The sequence below is a fragment of the Lepidochelys kempii genome, chromosome 1 (assembly GCF_965140285.1).
Source record: "Lepidochelys kempii isolate rLepKem1 chromosome 1, rLepKem1.hap1, whole genome shotgun sequence".
Lineage (NCBI taxonomy): Eukaryota > Metazoa > Chordata > Testudines > Cheloniidae > Lepidochelys > Lepidochelys kempii.
The window spans coordinates 191,429,101-191,443,263 of record NC_136380.1 but is presented as its reverse complement, the minus strand read 5'-3'; the positions used below and the strand labels follow the sequence as shown (position 1 = coordinate 191,443,263).

The window sequence follows — 14,163 nt, the reverse complement described above, 5'->3', positions numbered from 1 at the left end:
GAGACCTAGAGACTGGGTAATTTGAATATATGAATACAAAAACTGCAGATGCCATGGTAAAGATTAGTTAGTTATGGTAAAGAAGTAAAGCCTGAGTCAATAAAGTCTAAATTATCTGCAATTTAAAAATATTTCTATAATGAGGACTTCTCAGATCTAATTGTAAGAATTCCTGATACCATATTTCGTCTCCAAATTAAAGCAGCAGCAGTGATGATGAAGGTAATTAACCCTTTGTAGACATTCAAAGCACTTCACAAGCCCTACAATACCACTGGGATGTAGGAATGTAAATATTATTACTTTCAGATGCAGAGGATGTTGTCCATTTCAGAGCTAGACTTATAATTCAGGACTTCCTGTACTTATGCAGATGTCGTCCTGTCTCATACTTAGGTAATAAAAGTACACACATAAAATATGGTATTTGGATCTGTGGTTTTGATCCATGGCTTTTCTAAAATATGAGGCTGGCCTAATTTTAGTCTTCTGTGTGATCCCCTCCCTCTGTAGATGTTTGAGCCAGAAGAACCTGGCCTTATGGTTTGGGGTCTGAATTGGACACAAAACTGGAACTGGCCTGTCTTCCAGATAGGGTACAGATGAAGCACAAAATGGAGGCGATGTCATGAGAAGAACTGCTCTTGCAAGATTTCTGATGTTTTGAGTCACGGTTTTGTGGTAAAAATTAATGATGTGTTTGGTAACATTGGACCCTATATTACACCTAATTGAGACCTGAAAAGTGCCTCTTCACCCTATTGTTATGGATGACTGTTGCTTTCTTACATACAAAACTATATTTGCCTCATACTCCCCTCTTTTTGCACAGCTCTGGACTGTGCAAAAAGGACTGTGTATAACTCATCACACAAAGAAATGAGAGTGTCATCTCACCAAGTGGTGGATTTTCAGTCTACTGTATGAGAGGAGCTTGAAAGTTGGTTGAAGGTCTAGTTTGAGTGGGTCCTTGTTGAAATCCTGGTTAAGACAGCTTTGCTTACATTTCAGAAATTGGGATATTAAACTGAGCATGAGTTGTTCTTATATACGTAATGCAGCATATTAACATCAGTCATTGAGTGGTATTCTAGGGTCATGTGAGGTATGATGGGGCAGTCTGCCCTTCAAAGGCAGTAGTGGCTAGTGGTCAGCCTGCCCTGTCATGTGGCATGGCCTTTCAAGGGTTGGAAAGTTTCAGCAGACAGCTATATCTCTAAGAGCTTACAGAGGAGATGGATAGAGAGGAAGCAGTCCCAGGAATGAGTGGTACTTGGGAGGAAATCCCATCACTGTATTTTTAGGGTCCCAGAACCAGGAGCCTTTCAGAGAGAGCAGGACAAGGCTACCTTCTCCCCAAACCAATTGGGATGACCTGGGAGAAGGGGAAGAGCATAAAGACTGCCTTCTCTCTGATGGTAGGGCAGACACCAGGAAATATGAGCAGGAGAAGGGTGGCCTGCTGAGCACCCACAAGCCTGATGGCTAATTAAAGGAAAGTGGCCAGCTGATGGCGAAGCTGGCAAAGGCCCTACAATTAGTTAACCCAGAACTCCGCTCCAGAGAAGAAAACTGAGGGCTCCTACTTAATAAGGACAAGTGAGTCTGATTCACAGAACTCAGATCAGAGAGGAGAGCTCAGGAAGGAGTTGCTTAAGGTGAGAGACTGCAGGACTAATTAATACAGCCCAGCTTTAAAGAAGAGAGCTGGGGACTACTGCTTAAGGGAGGGTGGAAAAGAAGTAACTGCGAAGAGTCCTAGAAAGAGAGACTGTTTCCAGGTGCAGGAAAGAAGAGTATCCTGCAGGAAGGAGCTAGGGAGTGCTAGCTGTACTGAGCCTGAGATGACAAATGCCCCTGAATGTATCTGAGTAAGGTCGTAGTTATGCTTATGACTGTTGTTAATCACTGAAACCTTTGCAAAGGGGATGCTCTTTGATAAAAATGTCTGTCTGGATTTGTTTATAAGCTGAGTGAAGGGGAATTGTGGCAGGGCTCACCTGTGGCTTCATGTCTGATTGAAATTGCATGTACCAGGGTGATTTCCACGCCATTACAAGAGGTTAAGGGCAATGTGGCTGGCGGTGCAGTGGATAAAACACCTGGAGACTAGCCCCAAGATTCCTAGTCTCTATTGTTCTTTTTTTTCTGTCTAAATAAAAAAAAGTTCTTCTTCCCAAAATGTGAAATGTCAAACCACAGTCTTTATGTGAAAGAAAAACATATTTTGCAGTTGAAATAACTGGAAATTTACATGCACGGAATTAACTTTGTCAAATTGCTTAAGCCATGGTGGGGAAAAATAATTTTCATAGCATTACAGTGAAAATATAATTGTAATTGCCCCTTTGACCCAGCATTTGACAAATTAATAATGGGCCTTCATAGAAGGATATTTACTTATGCAGCCTTATGCATATTGACTCAGCTCTGCTTTCAAAGTGTGGTTATTTTTCAAAACCATAAGAGGTTCATGGATTTTAAAATGTGAAGTGAGTGGAATAAGGAAAATAAATAAACTTTAATATTTTTACTAGTCCTCTTAGTACGACTTTTGTAGCACCAGCCAAGTACCTCATAGTGATCCACAAGCATGACTGATTAGATGTCACTATATGCCTTTGAGGTAGGTAAGTAGTAGTGTCTCCAATTTATGGAGGAGGTAACTGAGGCATGGCATTAAATACCTTGCCAAGAGTTGCATGTCAAGTCAGTGTCGCAGTGAGTAGTAAAACTCAAATCTTCTTTCCTTCAGCATCTTAAGATTTAAACACAAGACCATACTTCCTTTCTGTTTACATTGTTCACTGTTTTTCCGCTGTGAATGCAGTTTCTGTTTACTGCTTTTGTGTTTGTCATCACACAGGTCCACAGAGTGTTCAGCATGGTTTTGGAAATCTCTCTCGCCTATATTATGTGATTTTTTAAAAAAAAATTAATTATTGGCCACTATGATGCCTGAATGGCCTGTAGAGATACAAACACTGTTTCCCCTGTGTGAGATTTGTTTGTTGCAGGAAAGAGCATTTCTCTCACAGTGGTTACCATAAAAAACTCAGCATTTACCACCCTATTGTAATAGAATATAACAAGGTGACAGGATTCTGTGGTTCAGCCGCCTTGTTAGCAGATGAGATGTTATTTGATCCTGCCAACTCATTGTGGCAGATATGACTAGGTTAACTGCAGATCTGATATAGGGAGGTGGGAATGGCCCTCAATGGATAGGGAAGTAAATTACTTTTGTTCTTATGTAGTACTTGTAATCTGCAGATCTCAATGTACTCTACAAAGGAGAAAAGAAATCATTTCCACCAGTTTTTCAAATGTGGTCATTCGTATATGAAGTTATTTAGAGCTAATGAAGCTTTATTCAATCAAGCTTTTTTCACTTCTAGATCAGTTCTCCACCTAGGTCATGCTGGCAAGGAGCGGGAGAGAGTTCCAATGAATCCTAGATGTTACAGATGGAAAAGAGCCATTGGGACACGTATTTCATTGCCTGAGAGTGGATAATTGTTCCCTACCGTTAATTCTAAAATGCTTTGGGAGTAGTTTGAATATTACAAGCATAACATCCCATTCCTGCAATTGAGTCAGAATCCAAGGGACTCCATGTGGGAGCAGGGGCCCACCTCCTTGAATCAATTGTAGGATCAGGCCACAGTTTGAATATTCCAAGTAATGGGGTTACACCAGTTCCTTTGAAAGACAAGTCATAGAGCTGTAAATCTCAATAACAGGAAACTTTTCTTGATGTTCCTCCTAAATTTTCTTTTGCTAAATGTCCTGAGATTGCTCCTCATTTTGCCATCCTCAACGATTCCTCTTTAAAACAAACAAAAGGAAGTATTTTTTCACACAACGCACAGTCAACCTGTGGAACTCCTTGCCAGAGGGTGTTGTGAAGGCCAAGACTATAACAGCATTCAAAAATGAACTAGATAAGTTCATGAAAGATAGGTCCACCAATGGCTATTAGCCAGGATGGACAGGGATGGTGTCCCTAGCCTCTGTTTGTCAGAAGCTGGGAATGGATGATGGGGGATGGATCACTTGGTGATTACCTATTCTGTTGATTCCCTCTGGGGCACCTGGTATTAGCCACTGTCAGAAGACAGGATACTGGGCTAGATGGACCTTTGGTCTGACTGAGTATGGCCGTTCTTATGTTATGTTACATCCATGGTGCATACTGGCAGAAGGCATTGTTGGGTTTATGCTGCTGGCATGAAGATGCCAAGCTTTCCCATTCATTTTCCATTGACAAAATGAGCAAATATTGTTTAGATTTTTTTAAAATATAAAAGTTATTTAAAACATAGCTTCTCATCCTGTTTTGAGTTCAATCGTGAAATAAGTACAAGTCAAATTTTTCTTTGAGAAGTATTTTGTACATATTTGTGTTACTTGTCCTTGTGTAGTAGTACTGCCAATTATATTTATTAGCCTTAAATATTAAACACCTGGCAGAATTCCATTGTACATAAATAAGACATTCGAGACCTGGAAGAATGCCATTTCTAATTCAGCCAGCTGGTGCTTTTTACAGTTTCGTTCAGCACAAAACTACTGAATTTCACTGTACGTTCAGTGTCGTGTTAAATAGGAGTACATGCAGTGAATTGGGATTTCTATAGGAAATTCCATTGTGTAGTAATATATTGTTTTGAAAGAGGGAGTGTACAAAGGAAATGATGTATTATGCACCTGCTTGTGCAGTTTGACGTAAACACGTTTTTGAGCTGGCAAAAGGAAAGCCAAAAACTTTAAAAAAAATTTCCAAACATGAATTTCATAATGCTTCAGTGTTGCAAATATTTTCCCCTTTTATTATGATGGTGGCCTTTTTTTTCAAATATTCTTTCTTTCTTTCTTAGCTGTACTTGGTACATAAAAGGATACATTTATATTTTTTTAGGTTGGTAAACTGGTATGATCATCTCTTAAATCTGTAAATGTAGGCAGTGGCAGATTAGCCACTAGGCCAACGGGGCCCATGCCCAGGGGCCCCAGCCAACTGGGGGCCCCCGGAAAAATGGGTATCCCTGCACCCTGACCTGCTCTACCCGCCTGGTGCTCCCGCTGCTTCCCGACCCCACTCCCCAGCAGGAATACCAGGTGGGCAGAGCAGGACAAGCCCCACGCCCCGATCCCATTTCCCCAGCATGAGTGCGGGGTGTATGTGTGTTAAGAAGGATTGCAGGCAGAGGGGTGGGGATGGTCCCCTACTTGCTCTGGGCCCAGAGCCCCACAAAACCCTAATCTGCCCCTGCCGCCCCTTATTATGTAGAAATATATTTGGACTATGCCAGTTTGCTAAAACTGGGACAAATTAAGCCACAGACTTTACCTTTGCAAGTTACACTTTGTGGAAATTAACCACGATATAAGTTATTTATTCTGAGCTGCAGGTTAGGACACAAGTGAAATCACAATTTGCCCTTGTAAGGTACTTTTGATGCCAAGATTTGCCTCATTTTACAGATGGGGACGCTGAGGTACAGATGGGTTATTTGACTTGGCCAAAGATACCTATCAAGCAAATGATAGTCAGGATTAGAACCAATTCCCACTCTAACCTGTACACCATAGTTATTTTTTAATCATTTCACGGTAGGTTGCCATCTCATAAAATAAGGAGGGTTTAGCTAGGTCAGGACTTGTCTGGCTGTCTTGTTGCAGGAAGCTGTATTAGTGAATCATCAGACAATTAAAAGGAAAAGCACGAAAAGCTAGATTTTAATAATATTAATAAGTATTGATCAAGAGCCCAGCATCATGCTACGAGTACTACAGATGGACATGCCATTTTTTCACATGAAGTGGAAAACCCAAGGACCCAATGGAATTTTCATCAGACTTAGAATTGTTCCGCTCAGTGCCTTGGCAAGTTCCAACTTGGATAAAATGCTGTTCACCGAAGTACCCATTATGCTAAACAGCTGCTGGATTCTACTCCTTAAGTAGCTGCATTTTATAGGGTAGTGAAGTGTCCTGTATCTGGTTTGTAAAGCTCCTTAGGATGAAAGGTGCTGTTTTTACATACCATGATAACCGTAAGGGACGACAGCCAAGGGTGGTATTGTGATAGAACACTTAAAAATTTTAATTTCTTTTAAAATAATCGGTTTGCATCCGATGAAGTGAGCTGCAGCTCACAAAAGCTTATGCTCAAATATATTGGTTATCTCTAAGGTGCCACAGGTACTCCTTTTCTTTTTAAAATAATAGTCACTTGTTAAAAAAAATTGAAATCTGTTTCTCAAGAAGTACAGTTAAAAGGAAAGAACTGTAAATATTATTATGTCAAAAAAGCAGGGCAGACACCCCAAGCTGGTTGTACATTCTCTAATTAGATTTCACTAGCCCAATAACAAATGTGAACTCCTGAAGCACTATAACAGTCTTACCATGGAGTCACAGACAGTCTCCTTGGGCGTTTCAGTCTATCTTGCCAACCAGGCAAGCTGGACAGAGTGACAGCTGGTTGCTATACACTAAAGATCACAAAAAATTCACGTTGCTCCCAGTCCGAAGAGACCAGTCACTTACCTCAGGTCAGTTTATACCTCCAGTATCACACTAAAGATGACAATGCTTGTAGCCAATCCTATAGTAAACTAACCAAGGATTCATTAACTAGGAAAAGAAATGAGTTATTTACAGGATGAAAGAGGCAACATATAGACACAATTGAATTACTGTCTGTGGTTCCGAAAAACTGACAGAATGTCTTTTAGGGCTAACCCAGATTGACCCTTGGGATCTCCAGCCCTGTGAGAGTCCAAAAGGAGGGGAGGGGAAGAGAGAGAGAGATCCAGTTTCTCCTTGTCAGGGATTTGTATCCCCTCCACCTGAGAGTCCAAAGTGATGGGATGAGTTGATGCATAGGTCTCCAGGAGGGAGTTAGGAATGCAGGGCCTTTGTTCTTTGGTGCTACACAATATCTCATTCACTTTCAAAGGGCCATCTTGTATGCAGGATGGGCACTTTACCTTGATTAACGCTGCTTTTCCTGTTTTGGGGGGGTTACATAATTACAGAGGTTTACAATGCAAACACTCAATATAACTTTTATACCATGAGGTAAATATATGTGGGATCAATACATGCAACATCCTAACAAGCATTTCATAAACTCTAGACATATTCTTATTAACTTAACATTTTAATATGTATTCTGACAACGCTAACACACACGTAAGCAAGACTGGCTTCTAGCTATTCATTTGTAAGTGTTTAGTGAGGCCTGGGGCCTTGGCATGAGCTGGCATCTGGTCTGCCAGCATCACAGCCCCATCTCACACTATATCATAATGTACACTGGAGGAGTTCTGGACTCTCTTTCCAACTTACATAATACTTTTTGGGACCCCCTACAAAATCCTCAATTGCCATTTTCCAAGGCTTTCTACATGTAATGTTTTGACATTCACACAATCACTGAGCCATATTTCCCTTATAATTTCTTTCTCTTGCTCTGTTCCACATGTTGTGAAGCTGAATGATGAAATGAGAGAAAAGATACAGGAACTGCGATATCATGATATTTTATGTAATGCTCAGTATTTGCTGAAGTTTAGCACTACAGTATAAAACATTCACTAGAAAACTATCATCTTAAAAACAAAAAGGCACCTAATCATTCCTTTTTATCTTGAATCTTTGCAGTGCTCTTTCCAAAAATGCTATTAAAAACATACAAATCATTTAAAGACTTTAATAGAGTGGAAAGTAGAAATTAAATAGAAGTATTAGTGTATTTCCCATATCATATGGAGACAGCAGTTTAGGGCCTGATCCTCCAAAACCATAACTCACAAAAATAGTCTCTCATAAGTGTGGTCCAGTTGAAACTAACCAGAGTACTGTATTTGAATGAGTGCTGAATATTTGTGAGCATAGAGTTTTCAGGATTGGCACCTTATGTTGCAATGATATACAGTAGATAAGATATTTAATACCATCAATTATATTTTTAACTAATTAAGGAGAAAAGAAGCAGAAAAAGGCAGAAAATTACATGAAATAATTTGATAGTGTCATAAAAATTTAACTAAAAAGAAAGGAGGACTTTTCTGCTGATGACTGTAATGACCATTGTTTGGTGAGTAGGAGGTTTGTTTATTTATTTTGCTGTGCTATTTATCAATATTCTTGTTTTCATTTCTTTGATTTGGAAGCTTCATAGCAGAAAGAGGTCTCTTCCTGTTACTATTAAAGTTAATGGCACAGCTCTCTTGGGGAGTAAGATTAAGGGCCTTAGGTTAGTTTCAGGTTTACACCAAATTGTGTAAGGGCTTATGTGAGATTGAGGATTAATAGATAACTGGCAAAGGGCTCGCTATAGCTCTAATGATTATGTAATGCTCAGCTTTCACTCTATGAAATATTTTGTTTACTCCCACACTTCGGGGAGGATCTCGATAGAATTAAGCTTTGGTTAAGAAAATACTGGTTGACTGAATTTCTTTATACTCAAAAAGCAGTGAAATTCAATGGACTCGCTATCAATTAGTGACAAATTAATTTCTATCAACTACTTGTTGAGGGTATAATATAGAACTGGTAAAAAATTGCCATTCAAACAGTTTTTGATGGAATATTAATTTTTTGACTAAACAATTTTTTCACACAAACAATCTGCTTTCCGATGATAATATTGAGTGTTCTAGTCCAGCTTTTTCGTTGAAATCCAGTCTTCGTTTTCTTGACAAAGAATCAAAATTTTCTACCAAGAAGTATACCCATTTTCCAACCAGGTCTAATATAATACAAAATATTATGAATTACGTGCTTGTTGTCCATTATTGGTGACAGGCACTCTCTACCTCTAGGAACTGAATTACTCCAAGGATGCTCAGGACTTCTGAATATTAGGCCACTTAGATGCTGAAATGTGGTCCTAGATACCGAACTTTAGGCACTTAAGTTTAAAATGTTAGCCAGAACTGGATTATACAGTAATTAGAAAAAAATAAATAAATAAACCCCACCCATTGCCTACACTAATCCTGTAGTAGTAGGCACCGAAACTGAGCTCTGTGTTAATACGTTCTCTTCTTTTTTGTTTACCTTGTGTTAGTGCAAGTGCTTAGCAACCAAGCAAAGAACATTATCAGTCCCTTTGTATTCAGTTAGTAAAATGTTAATGTTCATATACAGACTATCTGAAATCTGAGATTCCCGCTGCAGTGATTATATTGTTTAGAACAGAAATTCGTTTAATAAATAGCAGAAGGTTGAAAAAAAAATAGTATAAAAATGTGTATATGTCCATCTCCCAGACATATGTTCTAAAGATGTTTTTCCTTCTTTGCTGCAAAATTTTACTGAGTACGCTGGAGAAAACCATTAAACTGAGAGTTATGACAATTTTGAACATTATCAAATTCTGTTGCCTCTGTTAGGAGCTCGGTGGTGGTGGTCCTGCTATTGCCTGTGTGAGGAGCTCACAGATGGCACAAGTCAATTAGGCTGACAACAAGAATATCAGACAAAATTTATTTTTTATTTGGAATTAAGTGGTGATTTTCCCCTTCTGTCCAACATGTCTGGGGCTTGTTAGGACACGAAACAATCTTCATGTGCCTCCAGTATCTTCCAGTGGGTTGTTTCCTCTTTGATTTTTTTTCTCAGCAATGTTTTCTAGGAGGGTACAGTGCTGTGTGTCAGATGTGTTCGTTTATATATCTTTTAACTGCCAACCATTACAAAAAACAGTAGTCTAAACATGGGGAATAGTTGAAAGTAATCGTGAACAGTTTGCGTGTCAAATCACATCAAATATCACATTTGTAACAAATAATAAAAACTAAACTTGTAAAAATATATTGCTCAACCTATTGCCTGAGACTGTCAAAGAAACCTAAAGGAGTTAAACCCCTGAGTCCTATTGAATTTCAATGGGAATTAGGCTGCCAGGTCCCTTAGGTGCCTTTGAAAATCTCAGTCAGATTGTTCAGTGGGCTGTTGCTCACTTACGGTAATGGTGATGCAATAGCAGAGTATTGCAAACAGTGCTATGATCTGAAACCAACCAGGACAGATTCTAGAAGTAATGCAGAGTGGACCGGATTCTCTCCTGAGTTACACCAGTGTAAATGCATGGTAACTCCATTGAGGAGAATGAAGTTGCTCTGGATTGTACACTGGTATAACTAAGACCAGAATTAAGTTTTTGGTCTCATCTGTCACTGTTGGGTACATTATATAAATACAAAATTCTATTCACTTGCCTTGCCAATGTCCCAACTAAGTCCCTTCCTCATCCTCTCCACCCAACTGCCACCACAGCCTGGACATTCTACAAGTAAATAATGGCAGTTCATTCCTTTTCTACTCGGTTGTCCCCCTCTAGGTCCTTTCCTAACCTCTGTCTTAAAAGAAAATTGCCTACTCACAATTCCACAGCTCTCTTTCAGTTCTGCCATGAAACTATGTACTGCTACATAATCTCTCTGTCCACCTTGCTTCTTTGACTCAGAATGGACCCTTATTGTGAGATTGCAGAATAGGGGTTTAATGTAACAGTGGAGATGGTGGCAGCTTATATTGAGATGAGGAATTTTCTTCAATTTTCATTCAAAGAGTGAATGAAAGGATCAAAGAAATGTCAGGGTTGAGTGTGTCCATCAAGTTTCATGCCTAAACAGTTTCCAATGTATCATATTTTTTCTGGGTTGGACTGTCAGTCTTTGAGGCAAGGGGACCTTTCTTGTTTGTTCTGTACAGTGCTATGTATGCTAATAGCATTAGAATAATCATCTTGAGGGAAGGAGGCAAGAAGTGATCCAGTCCGAAGGCAGTAGGATAACTGGGCGAGGGTGTTAGGTTGGAATCATCTGAGAAGTATATAACTTCAGACGGGAACACTTCAAAAATAGCTCATTTTGGACAGCTGGGAAGAGGCCAAAGTTTGAGTGGCCTTTCTATGCGGTTGATAAGTTCCTGTCATTTGGCCTCTTTATGCTGATGATACTTGTAAACATCTCTTGACATATTTTAATTTCTTCTCTGCATCCACCTTTCCTGATTACACTGATGAGGTAAATGTGTGGCTCTCTCCTTCTTTCAACAAAACATGTTCAAAGCTCTCCTCAAGCATAGCTCTGTCTCCTGTTTTTTCCTGAACTCAGACTTCCTGGTTGTCTCAGTCTATAACTATCTGCCTTGAACCTGAAATTTTCTTCTTCCTCATGTCATGCTTCTGCCATGTCATTTTCTATCTATGCCACTGCTTTACTGCCACTTCTGCCTAGATCCTCATCTATGCCATTGTCCTCTCTCATATTGGCTATTGCATTTTCCTTCTCTGTGACCTCTTGAGGTCCCAGCTGTCCAGGCTCATGCATAGTCAGAATGCTGCCCTCTACTTCACATACAGAAAGAACTGTGATCTCATCACTGCAGTTCTCAAATAACTCCCCTGGGCTCTGCATTTACTGGCATTTCTGGGTCCAGTTCAAAAATGTCCTTTTATTTGAAAAGACTTCCATACTTTTTTTTTTTTCATTTTGTCTTTCTAACCTTCTCTCCGCTTTATTGCTGGCCCTTTTCAAAATCTCACTACTAAAGTGACTGTCTTCCCCACTGCAGTTCCTGTTATCTGGAACAGCCCTCTTGTATCTCTACACTTTTTATGCTGTATTTTCAAACCTCAGCTGAAAGCAACTTTATCTCATGTTTATTTGTCTATTTTTTCTCTCCCTTTACTAAGCTTTCTGTCTCCTAATATGATTTCAGTCTGTAAATCGTTACATGTAAAGTTACATTGACTGTGTAATGATGCCCTGAAATAGGATGTTTGATTTTTTCTCCTTTGATACTTAGCCTCTAACAAGATCTGTAATCAGAAAATATTCCAGTGGCATTTACCTCTCCCTACCAAGCTAAAGTATCCATTTACTGTTATTAAAGGTTCAGGTAACTATTTATTTTATCTGTTAACATACAATAAAAAATAGAAGTACATTTGCTGTTGCCAACAAAAGGTGCTGCATTTTAGGAGACCTAGATTTATTTGAGCATTATCTGATCTGTTTCTATACCAACAGAGCTCAAGTACATCATAAAGGGAGTACTACAACTGCAGTTCTGGAGGGAGGGTGATGGTTTATATCTCAGTGACCTTTACGTTAAAGAGAGCTCACTTGTTCACTTTTCTGATGGTATGAAGTAGGGCATGAATGTAGCACTTAGCAACAGTCAAACAACATGGGGCCTTGGGATTAGCCATGTTCAGAGCAATCTTGTGCATGAGAAGTCCCGTAGGATATGATTGATCAAAAAGGCCCCTATAAATTATGCATATATGCCTTCATAGGATTAGATGTCATAGCAAATGTGGCTGTGCTATTCTTCATTTGAGTAAAATTAGTACTGAGAACAGCTGTCTCATTTATTCAATATTGCTAACTTATGTAATTGTATTTTGAATCTCATGTTTTTTTGCTCAAAGCTGGAATCATGTGAATATACCAGAATCTTATTCTTCATTATTTATTTTTTCTTAAAATGAAAGTTTCCAGCCCTCATGGTTGCAGAGATAAAGTTGATTTGAGCATAAGCTTTCATGAACTACAGCTCACTTCATCGGATGGCTTATGCTCAAATAAATGTGTTAGTCTCTAAGGTGCCACAAGTACTCCTTTTCTTTTTGCGGATACAGACTAACACGGCTGCTACTCTGAAACCAGAGATAAAGTTGAATATGTGAACCTTAAAGGTGCAAAAGTCAGAATGCAAATAAAAAGAACTCCAAATTATTATTATTAAAATCTATAATTATTTTAAGATACTTGTAGCAGATCACAGATTCACTGGTGTGGCGCCTCCTGCTGGTTGCCTAGGGAATTAGCTCAATTCCAGCTCTCGGAGCGCCCTCTGCTGGCCAGTGTCTCACCTGCCTCAGGCCCCCATGTCCCTCCTGGACCCCGGTGCCCTTTACCTCAGGGTTCTGCCCCAGCAGTACTCCCACACTCTGGGTCTCCCTTCCCAGGGGAACCCCCAACCTTCTATAGCCACCTTACCTCAGTGGCTACTGCCAATCATCCTCTAGCCCCCTTTCTCTGGGGCAAACTGCAGTCTGTAATGGCCGCTCATCACTGGTAAGGGGGTCCGCTGCCTTTCCCTGCAGCCCCAGTACCTCCCTAGGCCATTACCAAGGCCTCAGCCTGGGGAGTTGCCAGGCTGGAGCTCCCCAGCTCCTCTTGCCCTTTCCCAGTATTGTTCTGCTTCCGGTACCCTGTGCTCCCAGGCAGCTAGGCCCTTCTCCCTCCAGGGCTGGAGACTGACACAGCTCCTCCCTGAGCCCTTATAACAGGGCCAGGTGTGGCCTGATTGGGTGCAGCCACAGCTGTGGCTGCCTCCCCAATCAGCCTTTAACCTTGTTTTCCAGGACCGGGGTAACTGCCCCACTACAATACTCTTATGTTTTGGGGGGGGGGGCGCTGATGCATGAGTTTTATCATGTGAGGTTGGCCGCTACGTTTTTTGGAAAAATATATTGAATGAAGAGTTGTTGTAGCCATTTTGGTCCCAGGATATAAGTCAGACAAAGTGGGTGGGGTAATACCTTTTGTTGGACCAGCTTCTGTTGGTGAAAGAGACAAGACTCAGAGTTGCACGGAACTGAAGAAGAGTTCTATGGAGCTCAAAAGTGTGTCCCTTTCGCCAACAGGTGTTGGACCAATAAAAGATATTACCTCACCCACCTTGTCTCTTGCATGAAGAGTGTAATTTAGGGCTCATAACGCTGCTTGTTTGTGCCCAATCATGTATCTATTGAAGTCAATGGCAAACGTTCTGTTAACTTCAACAGAAGCAGGATTGGGCTCTTTATTCAGAAATGCCTCAGTATCTGGAGCTTTCCTGTTGGAGCAATTGGACTGAAATGGCAATCTGCAATCATTTCATGCAATTTGGTCTTCATTACAAATTAATGAAGTGATAATTGCTTTTTGCAGTTGTCTATGTGGAGAAGATGGTGCTATTTGCTTTTTCATATAATTAATATGTCTACATTCAAGTGCTTGTGTAAATTTGGCAACTTAGAAAGTTGTTGGGTTAGAGTTCGGGAAACTGCAATGAAATTACTGCAATAAAATTCTTCTTCTATTGAGCAATTCTAATTCTGCAAATAGAGTTCCTATTTTTGTT

The 14,163-nt window shown here is 40.0% G+C and overlaps 1 protein-coding gene across 3 annotated transcripts in view; it reads left to right on the top strand.

The window, feature by feature from the left end:
• EPHA3 (EPH receptor A3) overlaps positions 1 to 14,163 on the top strand; it is a 305,552-nt gene that overhangs the window by 77,941 nt on the left and 213,448 nt on the right. The window lies entirely within an intron of this gene.